General features: G+C 41.8%; 1 long non-coding RNA gene across 1 annotated transcript; it reads right to left on the minus strand.

The window, feature by feature from the left end:
* Positions 1-5,641: 5,641 nt before the first annotated feature.
* Positions 5,642-17,782, minus strand: LOC115460219. The gene is made up of 3 exons (XR_003940422.1): positions 17,698-17,782; positions 9,867-9,872; positions 5,642-5,652 (listed from the first exon to the last, which is right to left on the minus strand). It is a non-coding gene; the product is annotated as an uncharacterized LOC115460219 (long non-coding RNA).
* Positions 17,783-18,902: the final 1,120 nt, after the last annotated feature.

An 18,902-nucleotide genomic window follows, 5' to 3' on the forward strand; every position in this document is an offset into this window, starting at 1 on the left:
GAATTTGGGCGTCCTCAACTGCTTTCCATCGCGGGGACGACCAAAGTTCAAGGGGTCATGTCGGCAATGTACCGAAGGCGGGACGGGGGCGTGGTTAAGAGATGGGCGTCCTCGGCTGATAATGGAAAAAGAAGGGCGACCCTCATGAGCATTTGGCCGGCTTTATTTTGTCCATTTTGTTTCACAACCAAGCATCAAAAAGGTGGCCGAACTGACCAGATGACCACCGGAGTGAATCGGGGATGACCTCCCCTGACTTCCCCAGTGGTCATTAACCACCTCCCACCCCCCAAAAAAACTTCAAAAACTTTTGTCTTTTTTTTTTTTTAGAGTATGTCCTTTGCTATGCCTCTGTCCCTGCAATGGCAGTTGAGGATGTCCTTCCCTGTGACGGCAGTTGAGGATGACCAAAATGTGGATGTTTCTGTGAGAAGGACATCCATGCCTTTGCTTTGCCTCCAACACCCTCTTTATTTATTTATTTGCATTTTGGATCACAAGTAGCAGCAGTAGGTTTTGAACCAGTAACCTCTAGATTGCAAGACCAGTGCTCTAACCACTAGGCCACTCTTCCACTCTATTCCACTCCCTTTAAATTTGGCCATCCCTGTGGGGGGCAGTTGAGGACACAGAAACATCCACATTTTGGACGTCCTCAACTGCTGCCCTCGCTTCCCCTCCTTAGGAAGGAAATCGTGTGCAAATGAGCTAACAGCAAGCAGCTCATTTGCATGCAATTTCCTTCATGCATGCCTGTTCCTTTCCGGATCGGTAAGGGAAGGGCTTTTTCCATTCAGTTAGTGGGACCAGTGCACTACAAATGCTGCTCGTCCCACGACCAAATGGCTTGGATTTGGTCGTTTCTGAGATGGGCGTCCTTGGTTTCCATTATCGCCAAAAACCGGGGACGATCATCTCTACTGTCGACCTAAATTTCATGATTTGGGTGTCCCTGACCGTGTTATCGAAACAAAAGATGGACATCCATCTTGTTTTGATAATATGGGTTGCTCCGTCCCTTTACAGGGCCGTCCTTAGAGATGGGCGCCCTGAGTGATGAGCGCCCCCGTTCAATTATCCCCTCCTTGATACTATGCTACACCCACCTGTCAAATATATGCATATATGACAGTATCCTATGTTACTACATTTTAAATAAAATTACCCCACTAGTGGCCTGGAGAAAAGAAAGTCCATGTGAAACACTGAAGGAGAAATCAGTACAAATACTAATCAATTCAACAATCACAGAAACATGTGTCATATTGAAATCAATGGAGCAAAAAGATCAGCAAAATCACTATTAAGAAAAAAACTCGAAAGGATTAAGTAACTTGTTAAACATATATGGAAGTAGCTTTCTAGTGCACATGACATGTCCTGATCGATTACACACTTCTGGTCTCTCCTCATTTCCATTTAATAGCAGGTCTCACTCCCACTGATGTCACATCTGTCTCTCTTTGCAGCTATCAGCAGTTTTTCTCCTATGCTCTGCTACATCAATGGGCAGTGCAGCCAACTTCGATGAAATTCAAACAAACAAGAAAAAGCTTGCATAGCCCAAAGGAAGGCAGAATATCTTCTCTGGCATAACCAACAGACAGAGGGACACAACTTACCATCAGGCATTAATTTTTATGTCATTCCTCTGTAACTGTGGGGCCTGTTTACTAAAATAGAGTAAATTTGCACTGTGTGTTTTATCAGCAAAAAAAATAATGAGCAGTGAGTGCAAAGGCTGTGCAGTAACTTTTGGGGGCATGCTCAGCGTGTCTGCTGCAGTTACCACACAGAAAAGTTCTTTACCATGTATTCACAATTATTTATTTAGAATGGGTGTATGTACTGTCTCTCTTTAAGTGGGTGGCAAGTGTACCCCCACTATCTATACAAGTGACAAGTTAGTGCATGGTAAAGTACCCTGTGCTAGATCAATGCGTATGCTCATTCTCTGCCCATAATTCATCCAGTTCCCACCCCATAACACAGAATGCAATTAGCATGGTAATTTTTGCTGCCAAGGGCACTTTAGTAAACAGGCCCCCTTTCAATTAGAAGAAATAAAAACTGTGTCACTTATAATTAGCTAGCTTGGTGTTCACAAAAAAGAAGCAACTGCTATTGGGGTAAAAAATAATAAAAAATTCAACCCCCCCCCCTCCCCACACCATAACAAAGGCCAACAAAGCAGATTGTTTTAAATAATACACAAAGACACCAAAGGAGGGCTTTATGGTGTGTTTGCAAGACACCCGATGCTCCTTGTAAATGAATGAAATGACTTTCACCATTCGATTTTCAGGGAAATGGTTCAGCTTTGAACTACCAGCTTATTCCCTGGGCTTAAATGGCTCATTATGCACCCTAAAATTCAATTTCAGGGACTCTTAGGAACCTTATAAACACATAAAATATGTCAGCAAACTTTCTGCTACTTTAAATGAAGCACTACATGCTGCAGAAGGTAATGTGTAATCTCTAACAAAGTAAATTATGTTTTTCCTAGATTATTTTGTAGAACATATTCGTGGTTGAAAGTATTAAACTATGGTTTAGATTTCATAACATTGATACGCCCACTACCTCTTCACGGCATCACCACAAAATCCAAAAAAATCCCTGCCCCAATGAATACACTAACATATCCAGGAGGTCATTGGAACACCTTTTGGGCTGCAACTTTATTGTGCAATAAACATGTTAACAGGTAATCAGTACAAATACAAACTAGTTAACAAACATCACAACAGATTTTCCACCCCACCTTGTAGCTAGTCAGTGTTGAACTAGCCACCTATGAGAACTCAAAACCCTGGCACATTGTATTTGTAAGGGCCGATGCACAAAGCTTACCGTGCTAGGAACGTCTGATTTTCACAGGTGATCCGTCTAGCTTTCAGGATATCCACAGGGAATATGTATGAAATATATGTGCATATATATTTTACGTAGAGTAAATGATATCTTGACATGTTCTCTTAGGCTTCTGCAGTTGGTGTCATGATCATTGAGGGTGCCTGGGTTGTGCCATATCCTAGTAAGTGAAATCAATTTTTTAGCTATTGTACTGTGGCTTTCTTCAGGGACTTAACCAGGATGCTTTTAACTCTTAACCCCTCACTCATTTGTTCAATACCTATGTTGTTGTAATCATTCTCATAATAAATGTAACTATCTAATCTCTTATTTGTCATCTTTGTCTATTCTTGAATAGATTGTAAACTCTGTCCAGAAGGGACTGTCTTTTACATTTTTATGTATAAGACTAGTAAGTCTAGTATCACTATAAAACTGATAAGCAGTAATAGTTGTATTAGTGGTAGTAGTAACCGTAGTAAAAATAGGGTAGGGGTAGTCCCGTTCTGCTCCTGCCCCAAAGCCACTGAGATTCAAAATGACAGCTATTACCCTACTGGTAATCTCACAGAAGGTTGACCCATAGCAGTAATGCCATCCCCTAGATTCTATGTAGGTGGCCCAAAGTTGGCCCTGCAAATTTGGGTGCACAGGGGAGATGCACATGCAAATTAATGAGTTAATAAGGTGTCAGCAATCAATAATTGGAGTAAATTTGCATCAGTTGGGATAAGTGTGTGCAGCTGATGCAGTCACTATTCTATAACATCCGTGCCTACATTGTATAGCATACAACTCAAAAGGAGGTGTGGTCATAGGAGAGGCATGAGCAGACCAGGGGTATCTGCATTCAGTTGGGCATGAGGATTTATATCAGGATTCTTCATGCCCAAAGCTGGGCTCAGGAATCCCCTCTAAGAACTATTCTATAAAGGTCGCTTAGCGCTGTGACCTTTAAAGAATTATCGTTTAGCGTGGATCTTAATGACACTTAGTGTGGATGTCATTTACTGAATCCAGCCTATGAAGCTATTGCTATGGAGTCATAACCACCGTTTTGAACCCTTGTGGCTATGGAGTGGGAGTGGCGGGGGCCTGATCACACCCTGGTTTACTAGTCTACCAGGAAAATCCCTGGGTAAGTTTCAGAAGGGGAAGATTAAGATATCATCTCTGGGGGAGTTTCTGTTTTGGAGGGGGGGATGATCTTGGAGGTATTCTTGTTGGGGAAGATGTTCTCATAGTGGGGGCTAATCCAAAAAGGAGTGATCTTGGAGGGGGGGCTTGATCGGGGGGTGCAATGTTCTGAGAGAGGTAAACAGGAGGTCTTGATTGGGGCAGTTTGTGGGGGGGATGCTTGGAGGGAGTTACCTTGCTGTGATATTTTGTTATTCATATGAGCAGCAGCTGCTTTGACTTGAGGTGGCATGACGTGCAGCAGCACTACTGGCAATAGTGAGATCTACCACAGTTCATAGTAGGCCACGCCTGATTGGAGTCCATGTTAAGATTTAAATGGTACAGTCAGTTTTTCTTGTAAATGCTCGCGGAAGAGTTTACATTTATTCCCACATTATCAGTGTTGGCTCCTATCCAGATATCAGCGTTGGATATATAGGTATTACACGGACTGCCATTGTTATCCAAATAACAGGAATATTCAGAGCCAGGATCTGGATAGCCATATGGAAAGTTCCTAGTTATCTTAATAACAGGTGTTGAATATCATTGGTGTCTGGATTAATTACATGATTTCCACCACTTTTGCTTAATTTGGATTTAGCTCTCACCTTTTTCAATAGTAGCTCAAGATAAGTTACATCCAGGTACACTAGGAATTTCCCTGTCCCTAGAGGGCTTAGAATCTGATTTGGTCCTTGAAGCAGAGGGTTAAGTGACTTGCCCAAAGATCAGCAGTGGTTTTTCTTGTTGTCAGCCTGATTCTCTAACCACTAGGCTATGCCTCCACTTCATAGTATTTACAGGTGCAAATCAAAAATGGGGCTTTTAAAATAAGGACCTATGGGGGTTCTTTTACCAAGCTGTGGGAAAAAGGGCCCTGTGGTAGCAGCGGGGGCCATTTTTCCCACACACTTTGGCCCTTTTTATCGCAGCGGGCAAAAAGCCCCTAAAAATATGGTTACGCGGTAAGATAACTCTTACTGTGTGGCCATGCGGTGGGGAGCACTTGCCGCCACCCACTGAGGTAAGGGTTCTCTCTAGCAGCAACCAGGAAGCACTCAGCGATGCCCAATTACTGCTGGGTTACCGCTATGCTAACCATTTATAGGGTTTTTATTTTTTTCCTGGAAATGGCGCACGCTTGACCCATAGCTACCTCCGTTGGTCGCGTTGGGCCGATGGTAGTCCCAGCATAGCGTATAGTAAGCCCGCATTGGGCTTACCGCCGCTTTATAAAATTGCCCTTATATGACATAACTTCTTGTTAACTCAAATTCATGACTTTTTACCGTTTCACAAAATAAATGTTAATATTTCCTTGAAATGCTTCATTGTTATTTTTCTTTTTAATTTTTCCCTATGTGTTATAAATTACAGTATGATTGTCATCAATCTGTCAAACGATTCACCTTAGCCTGGGTGAGGATTTGATTTGTGTTTCACCTGCAATTTGAATTATTCAGTCCAGTCCCTAGTGGACATTTTTTTTTCTATAACCTAGAGAACCAGAACAAAATTGATAAGAACTGGCAGTGCTTACATACTGTAACTCTAACTTTTATAATTACCAAATGGGTTTTTAATTTAATGTTTGTTTTTCTTGGCATAAAGCTAAGGTACTTGAAGTGTGATAGGCAGAAAATGGAGTAAATAAAAATTAAGGCAAGATATGAATTGGTAAATAGTTGTTGGTTAAAGACTATAATGTTGAAAAATGAACGCACTTATGCCTGCTCTCATGGAAATTCTGTTTTAAATACATCATGTCCTGAAAGCAAAACTGTTAATGATTCATCAAATGAGATTTGTTGTATAAAAAAATCATGCGGCATGACAATTCCTGATGAGTTGTAACTGGGGTAAGAATTATCCCTATTTTTCCAGATCCTTAACAGTTGCAAAACAGCAGAAGGTCTCGGTCATCAACTTCAATTAGTTTCATGTTTGGGAAATCAACAAAATGTACCATATTCCTATTTTAAAGTTAACATTTTCAGAAGACAAATGCACTGATGCTTTCCATTTTCACAAGATTAATTTCTATATATCCATTTTGTTTTGTAGAAGCTAATCAAAAACATATTTGTCCAAAGTGATTATAATCAACATATAAAACTGAATGATACACAGCAATGACATTTAGGGCCGTAGTTATCAAGGTGCATTATGGCAAATAACATGCTTTATTTGTCCCTTTACATTTTTGAAAGGCCACTAACATGCATCATATTACCATGATGCACATTAATTTAAGTTATTCCAGATTACATAGTAATGAGATGAAAAGCATGCAAATCCATGTAAAACATATGATTACTATGTAAATTTAATACGCCATATTACTCCTTGTCTCTTTCTTAAAAAGTATATAAAAATGTAAGGGTAACTCATCCAGGTGTGGACTTTTCTGAAGAGCCACAGATATGGTGGCAAGAGTCACTTCTCTGAGGCTAATAAGTGTTCTTAAAGCCTCATAATGATACAAAGGAATTGGGGGTGGGGGGACACCACTCCCATCGAAACTCCAAGATCTCTGATTCTGAAGCCTCGTCCCCTGGTCATGTGGAGGGGCATTTTCGAAAGAAACGTCCAAGTTGCAATTTGGATGTCTTTGCAAAATGTCGAAATCTGGGGGCGGGGAAAACCGTGTATTTTTGAAACAAGATGGACATCCATCTTTCGTTTTGAAAATACCGTCAGAGACGTCCAAATCCAAGGACATCCTTATATTTCAATGTCCCTAGATTTGGATGTCCCTAGACGTGGACGTCTTTGACTTTCGGCGATTTTCGAAACCAAAGGTGTCCATGTCAAAAATGTCCTAATGCAAGCCATTTGGAAGTGGGAGGAACCAGCATTTCTAGTGCACTGGTCCCCCTGACATGCCAGGACACCAACCGGGCACCCTAGGGGGCACTGCAGTGGACTTCATAAAATGTTCCCAGGTACATAGCTCCCTTGCCTTGTGTGCTGAGCCCCCCCCCAAACCCCACTACCCACAACTGTACACCACTACCATAGCCCTTATGGGTGAAGGGGGCACCTATATATGAGTACAGTGGGTTTATGGTGGGTTTTGGAGAGCTCGCTGTTTCCTCCACAAATGTAACAGGTAGGGGGGGTATGGGCCTGGGTCCACCTGTCTAAAGTGCACTGCAGTACCCACTGCAACTGCTCCTGGAACCTTCATCCACTGTCATGGACCTGAGTATGACATCTGAGGCTGGCACAAAATACTTTCAAAGATGTTTTTTGAGGGTGAGAAGGGGTTAGTGACCACTGGGGGATTAATGGGAGGTCATCCCTGATTCTGTCCGGTGGTCATCTGGTCATTTCAGTCACCTTTTTGTGCCTTATTCATTGTAAAAACATATCCGGGTGAAAACGTCCAAGTGTTCATCAGGGACGTCCTTGCTTTTTTCGATTATGGGTCAAAGATGTCCAAGGGTTAGGCACGCCCAAGTCCCGCCTTCGTTACGCCTCTGACACGCCCCCTTGAAATTTGGATGTCCTTGCGATGGACTGCAGTTGGAGATGTCCAAAATCAGGTTTCAATTATACTGATTTGGACATCTCTGGGAGAAGGACGTCCATCTTCCAATTTATGTCGAAAGATGGATGTCCTTCTCTTTCGAAAATGAGCCTGAAAGAATACCATAAAACTCCTCAAAGGTCTCTTTCAAAGCTAGGGCATGTGAACCAATGCTCCCTGAGGGGATACTATGCCCCCAGTAATTACTGTGGTCATCATTTCTCAGTTTGGTTGACCCAGCAGGCAACCAGTTTGGTGCCATATTCATATTCCCCAAATTCTATATATTGGCTTTAATTAGAATTTATGTGCACATCTTTCTAGACATATTTTATAATGCGGTGCATGTAAATTCTAATATGCACAGTAAAAACGGGTGTGGTTATAGGCATGAAATGGGCGGGTTGTGGGTGTTTCAAAAAACTATGCACACCATTATAGAATACACCTGATCTGCGCCTAAATTAGGCACAGATATTTATGCCTGGTTTTAGGTGGCCTAAATGGGTGCACCTAAGGGGGTCTTTTACTAAAGGTTAGCTCGAGTTATCTGCAGCAGGTCCCATTTTATTCCTATGGGCCACGCTGCAGATAACTCAAGCTAATTTTTGTAAAAGATCCCCTAAGTGACTTCCCTAGGGTCACACGGAGCTGCAGAGGGAATTGAACCTGGTTGCCCAGGATCTCAACCAAATTGCCGACCAGTGCCAATTTGTGCTGATAATTGTTTGATAATGGCCAATTATCGGTGCTGATTAGCTTGTTGTGCACACAACTTTGGTTGCTATTTATAGGATCTGGAAAATTATTTTACTCCAGGTCAACATGAAAGCTATAGTATTTACTAATAATGCCCGTTAACAATACTAGCATGCTAAAATGGACATGTATATTAGTAAGTTTAGCTGTAAATAAAATAACATATGCTACTACAAAATGAAATAAAATGATACAAATCCCTAAAGTGCCTTAAAGAGCTACTGTGATGAAGTGGCACAGATGTAATAAAATGTGCCATTTTTCACAAAAGGTGATTTGCATGTTAACCAGCCTAAAAATCACAGGCAAATTCACAAAAAATGTAAGGTAATACATAGAAAGAAAACAAAACAAAAAAAAAAAAGCATACCTTTTAAATTCCTCCAACTTTTAAATTCAACTAACTTAATACATTCTAGCTTATTTTTGAAAGGGACGGACGCCCATCTTCCTACACAAATCGGGAGATAGGCATCCTTCTCTCAGGGTTGCCCATATCGGCATAATCGAAAACCGATTTTGGGTGTCCCCAATTGCTTCCTGTCACGGGGATGATCAAAGTTCCCGGGGGGCGTGTCGGAGGTGTAGTGAAGGCGGGACTGGGGCATGCCTTACAGAGGGGCGTCCTCAAGCGATAATGGAAAAAAGAAGGGCGTCCCTGACAAACACTTGGCCGACTTTACTTGGTCCCTTTTTTTTTTATGACCAAAAGGGTTCTGAACAAGTGAATAAGAGTTAGGAGTTAAAAGCAGCATCAAAAAGGTGGGCTTTTAGCTTAGATTTGAAGACGGCCAGAGATGAAGCTTGACGTACCGTTTCAGGAAGTCTATTCCAGGCATATGGTGCAGCAAGATAAAAGGAACGGAGTCTGGAGTTAGTAGTGGAGGAGAAGGGTGCAGATAAGAGAGTTTTACCCAGTGAACGAAGTTGCCGGGGAGGAATGTAGGGAGAGATGAGAGTGGAGAGGTACTGAGGAGCTGCAGAGTGAATGCACTTATAGGTCAATAAGAGGAGTTTAAACTGTATGCGGAAATGGATAGGAAGCCAGTGAAGTGACTTGAGGAGAGGGCTAATATGAGCATAATAACACTGGCGGAATATTAGTCGTGCAGCAGAATTTTGAACAGATTGAAGAGGAGAGAGATGGCTAAGTGGGAGACCTGTGAGAAGCAAGTTCCAATAATCTAAGCGAGAGGTGATAAGAGTGTGGGTGAGGGTTCTGGTAGTATGCTCAGAAAGGAAAGGGCAAATTTTGCTGATATTATAGAGAAAGAAACGACAGCTTTTAGCAGTCTGCTGAATATGTGCAGAGAAGGAGAGGGAGGAGTCGAAGATGACCCCTATTGTTTTAAAATATCCTTTTGGCATTCTCAGAATTCACAAAGAAAACAGGGAGAAACCTCTATGAAGAAACAAGATGCAATACAGAGTATAGGGTGACTCATGACGGGAGTAGCAGATGAAAAGCCTTTATTATGGCACCAAACTAAGACTCAACATGGGGCTGTGTTTCAGCACACTAGTGTCACAGGACTTTTTTCTGGCCACTGCTCTGTATATGGTACCTAAAGTGATATGTGTGTGTATATATACACAGCAATAGGACTGCCAGCTTTGTGTGAATCAAAGAGTTCTTCGGCTCCCAAAGAACAGCATCCAAGTATAAACAGACGAGGGATCCTACTGATATAGTCTGCCTGAGCATATAGTTTTGAATGCTATAGCCAGTTAGTCATTTTACAGACTCTACACTTTCAGGGAATCAATTGTTCTGATCTGTATTAAGCACAAGCTTTCACTTGGGCAGTCTGTATTGGTAGGATCCCTCGTCGACTGTCCATCAGCCTCACCATGAGAAAATCTCTTTAACATGGAGTCCGTAAGGAGTCCCTGGCTGTTTGTACTTAGATACTGTTCTTTGGGAGCAGAATAACTTATGTACTTATGACATGGTCAGGAATGTGTGATATTCATGTACTGTAGCTATAGGAGGGAATTCTATAACTGGGTCCCTCTTTCTAAGTGCTCTGATGCCTCTCAGTGAGACCCTATTTGATTATCAGGCTTATTTTCGAAAGAGAAGGACGCCCATCTTCCGACACAAATCGGAAGATGGGTCTCCTTCTCACAGGGTCGCCCAAATCGGTATAATTGAAAGCCGATTTTGGGCATCCCCAATTGCTTTCCGTCGCGGGGGCGACCAAAGTTCCTGGGGGCATGTCGGAGGCGTAGTGAAGGCGGGACTTGGGCATGCCTAACACATTGGCATCCTCGACCCATAATGGGAAAAAAGGGCGTCCCTGATGAGCATTTGGACAATTTTACCTGGTTCTGTTTTTTCTTATGACCAAGGCACAGAAAGGTGTCCAAACTGACCAGATGACCACCGGAGAGAATCAGGGATGACCTCCCCTTACTCCCCCAGTCGTCACCAACCCCCTCCCACCCTCAAAAAATAGCTTTAAAAATATTTTGTGCCAGCCTCAAATGTCATACTCAGATCAATCACAGCAGTTTGCAGGTCCCTGGAGCAGTTTTAGTGGTTGCAGTGCACTTCAGGCAGGTGGACCCAGGTCCATCCCCCCTACCCCTGTTACGTTTGTGGTGGTAAATGTGAGTCCTCCAAAACCCACCAGAAACCCACTGTACCTACATCTAGGTGCCCCCCTTCACCCGTAAGGGCTATGGTAGTAGTGTACAGTTGTGAGTAGTGGGTTTTGGGGGGCTCAGCACACAAAGCTATGTACCTGGGAGCGTTTTATGAAGTCCACAGCAGTGCCCCCTAGGGTGCCCGGTTGGTGTCCTGGCATGTCAGGGGGACCAGGGCACTATGAATGCTGGCTCCTCCCACGACCAAAGGGCTTGCATTTGGTCATTTCTGAGATAGGCGTCCTTGCTTTCCATTATCGCTGAAAATCAGAAATGACTAAGTCTAGGGATGACCATCTCTAAGGACGACCTAAATGTCAAGATTTGTGCATCCCCGACCATATTATTGAAACAAAAGATGGGCGTCTATCTTGTTTCAATAATATGGGTTTTCCCCGCCCCTCCATCGGGACAATTTGCGAGGACGTCCTCAGCAAAACTTGGGCCTCCCTTTCGATTATGCCCCTCTATGTCATCTGGGTGCTCAGATTCCATATAGACTACTAGTATATCTTGGTAGTGGTGAGCCTAACATTTACATACCCACAGATATACCAGCCATGGACTTGGCATAATGGTGGTGATGTAAATACAGCAAGCGTGCATGTAACTTAAAGCATTCTGTAAGTTTTGTGTGTAAGTAGAAGCCCTTCCCATTGCCTGCCCATGCTCTGCCCATATGTGATCTTCCTTGCATTTATGTACTTTTGTGTGGTTTTATAGAATAGTGTACACTTATAGGGCTAGATTCTATATATGTTGCCTGAAAATTACATGCAGAAAAAAAATATACCTAGGTGTATTCTCTAAAGTACACCTACATGTTATAGAATAGGCTTAAATTTCCATATGGTATACAGAATATGCCAAGCACCTCTCCATGCCACCAAACTTAGTGACAGCCGTTTATGTCACATTTTACTTGATGTAAATCCCGATGCCTAAATTAGGCACAAAGCAGGTATATTCTATAACAACGCACATAGAGTTTAGAAACTCCCATGCCCTGCCCATGACCACACCCCCTTTTCAACCATGCAACTTCAAATTTACATGCACCATGTTACAGAATACGCTTAGCGAGTTGTGCACATAAATTTTAATTAATGCCAATTAGTGTTGATAATTGCTTGTTATCATCCAATTGATAGCACTGATTACCTAGTTAACCAATTAAGTTATGTGCATAATTATAGAATAGGCTTCCATTTTCAAGTGGAAATTAAGGTGCAATATATAGAATCCAGCAGATAGTGTACTTATAGTGTAAATGTACACTTCCTTGCATACAAGCTAGTGTTCTGTAAATTCATGTTTGCAAGAGGCATGTAAATGCAGAAGCCCAGTTATAAAATCATGGGCTAGAACAAAATCTGTCAGTTGAAAGTGAGGGTTCATGGTTCCACAGCCCAGTAGAGATTAAAGGACAAGCTTAGTGATTATAGTACTGAGCTGAGAACCAGGGAAGGCAGGATTCAAATTCTGCTGCCACTTCTTATGACCTGGAAAAAGTCACATCATCCTCCATTGCCTCGGGTACAAACTGAAAGCTTGAGTTACTATCTTGCGCAAATGCCATGAATGTGTGCTATTTTAACACATGTCCCATTTTATATAATAACGTGCATTACCAGCATTACATTAACACAAGAGTCCACATTAGTAGCTCTCGCTGTTAGATTGTAAACCCTCTGGGGACAAAGAAGTACTTTATCAGTGTAACTCCCCTTGAGCTACTACTGGAAAGATGTGAACCAAATTTTTTAAAAAATCTGACTTCAATTAAGTTGGAAGTCCGAAGCTGCAGGAGGAAATCGCTAGGTAAAAAAAAAAAAAAAAGATAATGTTCTTGAAATTCCTATATAAATAAGGAGGTAAGATCATGCATTTTTTTTAAATAAAACTATTCTTAAAATGATCATCATATGAATATAATCTAAGCATAGGTCCTGCTGCCAAGGAGGAGAGAAAGGAATTTGTAACCCAAGCTAGAACTGATCAGTACTAGATCAAAGGTACCTGATGTAAAAGGATTAAAGCTACCTGATGAGAAAGGATTATTCCTTTCATCTTCCCTCTTTCCATCCCAGCTTGGCATAAACAGAAAAACAAATTTTTTTTGTCAGAAAGATCTTTAGCTGCTGAACAGAATCAACTGGGCTCTGGTATTTAGAGCTAGAAAATACGAGACATAACATCAAGGAGCTTTGTGCCATTTTGTGAGACTGCCTTGCTCTGTTTTAATATCTGCAGCAGCGAGTGTACTGTTCTGAGCCTGGTGGTATGTCTGTGTGACTGAATTAGGACATGTTTGGGCTCCAGACACATTCCTGTATTGCCAATGCTTTAGTCCTGTCCTGTTTGCAAGACCTGTGGGTAGCTCCCTAGTCTCTTACTATCCTGAAGAGTCTGCAGCTCAGTAACAATGCGGAGCTTTGTGAGACTGTCTTCTTCTGTTTTAATATCTACAGCAGCAAGTGTACTTTTTTGAGCATTGTGTGAAGGTTTGTTTGCACAGACCTATGGATGGCTAATAGGAATATTCAAAAGGGTGTAACTGGGCAGGAGAGACTCCTGCTCAAATACCTCACTGAGCTGGTTATCCCCAGCTATTTGGTGGCACTTAACCAGATAGTACCACTGACTATCCCCTCTGAACCGGATTCAATATAACAATTATTGGCTTTAATTGGCAACATTTTGGATGTACGCGTTCATCTTGCTATCTACTATTCTATAAAGATGTGCACATAAATATTTTAATGTACAACTGAAAAGGGGGTGTGGCCATGGGAGCAGCATGGGTGGGTCAGGGGTGTTCACTAACGATGCATGCAGTATTATAGAATTGGGGGGATCTGTGCCTAATTTTCACATGAGGATTTAAACCAGGTTTCAGTTGGTGTAAATCCTCACACCCAAGAATCCCAGCACCACATGCTATTCTATAAACAACACCCAACTCGCAGTGCTGTTTACAGATAGTGCTTAGCACTCTTTTTTTTTAACCTCTCAAATGTGGGCCTCATTAACAGAACTGGTCCTAACCAGCTAGATTAGAGGCAGTCATGGGATGAAGCCAGCACTTAAGCAATTAGTTGAGTGGGTGAACAAATTTAGGGCTGTTGAAATGCTGTCCTAGCCTCGTCTGCCAAGCTAACTACACACCAATCTGAATATTGGCCAGTATGCGGTTAGCTTAAAGGTTGCCATACTAACACAGATATAATTGCTAGAGGCTGGACATACCCCAGTATTGAATATATGGGGTTAACACACTTCACAGCTGTGAATGGCTTACAAACTGTTTGCCACAACAGGTTGAATATGGATTCCAATGTTTCATTTTTGCAATTTTCTCAATTTATCCCCAATCTTCTGGTGTTTTATTTGTTATTTTCAGATATTCATTTTAGCAACTTCTTTAGTACACATTTTTACTTCAATTCTTTGAAGGAGTAAACAAACATGTGGACAAAGGGGAGCCGGTTGATATTATGTATCTGGATTTTCAAAAGGCGTTTGACAAGGTACCTCATGAAAGGCTACAGAGGAAATTGGAGGGTCATGGGATAGGAGGAAATGTCCTATTGTGGATTAAAAACTGGTTAAAGGATAGGAAACAGAGAGTGGGGTTAAATGGGCAGTATTCACAATGGAGAAGGGTAGTTAGTGGGGTTCCTCAGGGGTCTGTGCTAGGACCGCTGCTTTTTAATATATTTATAAATGATTTAGAGATGGGAGTAACTAGCGAGGTAGTTAAATTTGCTGATGACACAAAGTTATTCAAAGTCGTTAACTCGCGACAGGATTGTGAAAAATTACAAGAGGACCTTACGAGACTGGGAGACTGGGCGGCTAAATGGCAGATAACGTTTAATGTGAGCAAGTGCAAGGTGATGCATGTGGGAAAAAAGAACCCAAATTATAGCTACGTCATGCAAGGTTCCACGTTAGGAGTTACGGACCAAGAAAGGGATCTGGGTGTCGTTGTCGATAACACACTGAAACCTTCTGCTCAGTGTGCTGCTGTGGCTAGGAAAGCGAATAGAATGTTGGGTATTATTAGGAAAGGTATGGAAAACAGGTGTGAGGATGTTATAATGCCGTTTTATCGCTCCATGGTGCGACCGCACCTTGAGTATTGTGTTCAATTCTGGTCGCCGCATCTCAAGAAAGATATAGTAGAATTGGAAAAGGTGCAGCGAAGGGCGACTAAAATGATAGCGGGGATGGGACGACTTCCCTATGAAGAAAGACTAAGGAGGCAGGGGCTATTCAGCTTGGAGAAGAGACGGCTGAGGGGAGACATGATAGAGGTATATAAAATAATGAGTGGAGTGGAACAGGTGGATGTGAAGCGTCTGTTCACGCTTTCCAAAAATACTAGGACTAGGGGGCATGCGATTAAACTACAGTGTAGTAAATTTAAAACAAATCGGAGAAAATTTTTCTTCACCCAACGTGTAATTAAACTCTGGAATTCATTGCCGGAAAATGTGGTGAAGGCGGTTAGCTTAGCAGAGTTTAAAAAGGGGTTGGACGGTTTCCTACAGGACAAGTCCATAAACCGCTACTAAACGGACTTGCCAAAATTCCAGGAATAACATGTATAGAATGTTTGTACGTTTGGGAAGCTTGCCAGGTGCCCTTGGCCTGGATTGGCCGCTGTCGTGGACAAGATGCTGGGCTCGATGGACCCTTGGAGGCATATTTTCAAAGCACTTTGGGAGGCTAAGTTCCATAGGTTTCTATGGAACTTTGGGAGGCTAAGTGCTTTGAAAATGAGCCTCTTAGTCTTTTCCCAGTATGGCATTACTTATGTACTTAACATGTTCAAATCGATTGTGCATAGGTGTATATGTATGCAATCGAGTTTATATGCACTAAAATTTTTAACGTGTCCAAATGAACTGAAAGTGTGCCAAGGAATGTAGTTCCTCATTGTCCACAGCTTCCCACAGCCCTTCTATGGTTAACATTGTATGGTTTAGATTGTAAGCTCTGTCGAGCAGGGACTGTCTCTTCATGTTCAAGTGTACAGCGCTGCGTATGTCTAGTAACACTTTAGAAATTATAAGTGGTAGTAGTTACAGAGTATTTGTGAGACTGAAAAGTTCACCACTAGGTTAAGTGGAACAATATATACAGAAGGCAGTGCTAGCACAGTTCAGCAATCATTATCATGCAGCAAATAAGAGGGATTCTTTGCTACTCTTTTTCAGCTACCAGCAGGAAAGCTAAATAATTTTTTGCCACAGTGCACTGACTCATGGGAAAAGGTGTTGAAGGAGCGAGATTGGTTACCGTCTCAACTGTTAAGCTTTTGCAATTTGTTATTCAGAAAGAGCCTAGCACTTGAGAGTTACTAGTAAAATCCCCCTAATCAAGCTATTCTGCTTTCTGTTGTTCCCTCTGATTTTTGCTTGTCTTCTACTGAAACAGTAGATTGGGATTTTGAGCAGTTTGATTTAATGTTTTTATTTCCAACTAATTTTGAGAGTATGGTAAAGAGAATTAGACCTTTTCCAGATGTATGCCAAACCCATGCCATTCCTTAGTGCTGCATGACGAGTTCCAACAGCTTTGCTTTATAACCATCCAGTGCTCTTTGGAAGAGGGTATTTTGTCAATCTGGCCCTGACAACCTATTGTCCCATGTTTATTTATTTATATTCCATCTAAATACTAGACCGATCCCATTAAAACATCCATAAAAATTTTACACCTACACAACAATAAAATTCAACATAAAACCAAACTGAAAAGCTGTCCCACTCTATGCCTGTGCTTTCATCATGCCAGAGGATATGCTTACAGAAACAAACAGGTCTTCAACAGCATCTTAAAATGGGGCACATTCATGGCCAAATGTAAATACCCTGGCAAACTATTCCACAGATGTGGTCCCCCACAATAGAAAATGCAGCTGCTCTTGTCTCTGCATAATGCACTTTCCTCAGATTTACAATTTCTAAATATTTCATGTCCACTGAATGCAAAGTACACACCGGTTGAAACACCTTCAAAATCTGTAAAAACAAAATACCAGGGAGCTGTCTCCTTAATAGCCTGGTATATGAGAGTCAACACTTTGAATGAAATCCTACTAGGCACCAGCAGCCAATGAAGTTGCTTCTCTATTAGAGTTATGTGCTGCAGCATTTTGAACAACCTGCAAAGCCTTACAGCAAGCAGTAGAAACTCCCAGGTACAATGCATTGCAATAATCCAATTTACTAAGCACTATGCTCGGAACTAGTCCTAAAGTCATAACCTGCCAGCATTGGTTTCAATCTGCTCAACAGATAGAGCTGGTAAAAAGACAAACATATCATCTGTCCCGTATGTTCTTGCATATATAATCCTGAGTCCAATACCACTTGTTTTGGACATAAAGATGTAGGGGCCCTTTACTAAGTCACGTAAGCACCTACGAGTACCCAACATGCGCCAATTCCAAGTTAACACCCGGCTACCGCATGGCCCTTGCGGTAATCTCATTTTTGGCCCACGCCCGCTATGTGCATCCGAAAAAGATTTTTTATTTTCTGGTGTGTGTCAGCTACACGCGCCAAGTGGCATTTGATATGCGCAGGTCATTACCGCCAGGTTACTGCATGAGACATTACCGCTAGGTCAATGGCTGACGGTAAGGTCTCAGACCCAAAATGTACGCATGGCAATTTTCATTTTGCCACACATCCATTTTCGACAAAAATAAAAAAAGGCCTTTTTTACAGGTGCACTGAAAAATGATTCTGTATGCGCCCAAAATCCGCGCCTACAACTACCGCAATCAGTTTTCAGTGCATCATAGTAAAAGGACCCCGCAGTGATTTAACTTCCTTTGACTGATTTCAAAACAGGGAGGATTGGGATGTCACCAAATGTTAAAGACTAGGGAGTGATTACAAATTCTGCCTGGACTTTGGAAGGTCAGGTTTTCCACATGGTTAATACAGCCAAGTAAGAAATCTGTGTCCATTCTTGAATTCCAGTTCATTTTGAACTGTGGTACAAGCCTTTGCTCTCTCTTTCTCTCTAATCTGGATTACTGAAAGTATCTTTGCATGACTCTTCCCCAGAACAGTCATGGACTTCAGATTGTCCAGAATGTTGAAGCAAGGATGACCTTGGATCGGCCTAGATTGGACCTGGATATTCCATAGTTATAAACAAGATGAAAAAGAAGAACCTCACTCTTCAGAGCAGTAGGATTGTAAAGCATAAGTTTTACATTATGAGCCATGATGCAGGCATATGCCATAACACGGCCTTGTTGGTTCAATACAATAATAAATCTTCATTGTTCGATTCCTGTAGTGATCCCTTGTCATCTTTTGGCTGACTCTGCTCCTGTTGTACTCTATAACTAACCGATTTTCATTGATTGCCAGTTGCCACTAGGGCTAAACTTAATACCTTAACTCTTGTTTTTCATATTTTTATTTTTGTTACATTTGTACCCCGCGCTTTCTCCACTCATGGCAGGCTCAATGCGGCAGGCAATGGAGGGTTAAGTGACTTGCCCAGAGTCACAAGGACCTGCCTGTGCCGGGAATCAAACTCAGTTCCTCAGGAACAAAGTCCATCACCCTAACCAAGGTATTTGAAGAAAACACTTTCTTGGTATGAACGAGAGCAACAATTGTGGCATAGATAAGGGGCCTAGGTATCAATACTTTTTTTGTTGTATGTACTGTGGAAACAAATGTTACAGAGCTTTCTTTTAATTGTCCTATACTGTGGAATACATAACCTGATGAGATTAGATTTGAAATTAATAATTTGCATTTCAAGAAACTGCTTGACACCGGTTTCCCTAGAGAATAATATTTTTTGGCTGGGTAACAGTCTATAAATTTGACAATAAATATATTAAAGAACCAACACTTGCTATATTTCTAGTAAAGTTGAC

The sequence above is a fragment of the Microcaecilia unicolor genome, chromosome 1 (genome assembly GCF_901765095.1).
Source record: "Microcaecilia unicolor chromosome 1, aMicUni1.1, whole genome shotgun sequence".
In the NCBI taxonomy this organism is placed as follows: domain Eukaryota; kingdom Metazoa; phylum Chordata; class Amphibia; order Gymnophiona; family Siphonopidae; genus Microcaecilia; species Microcaecilia unicolor.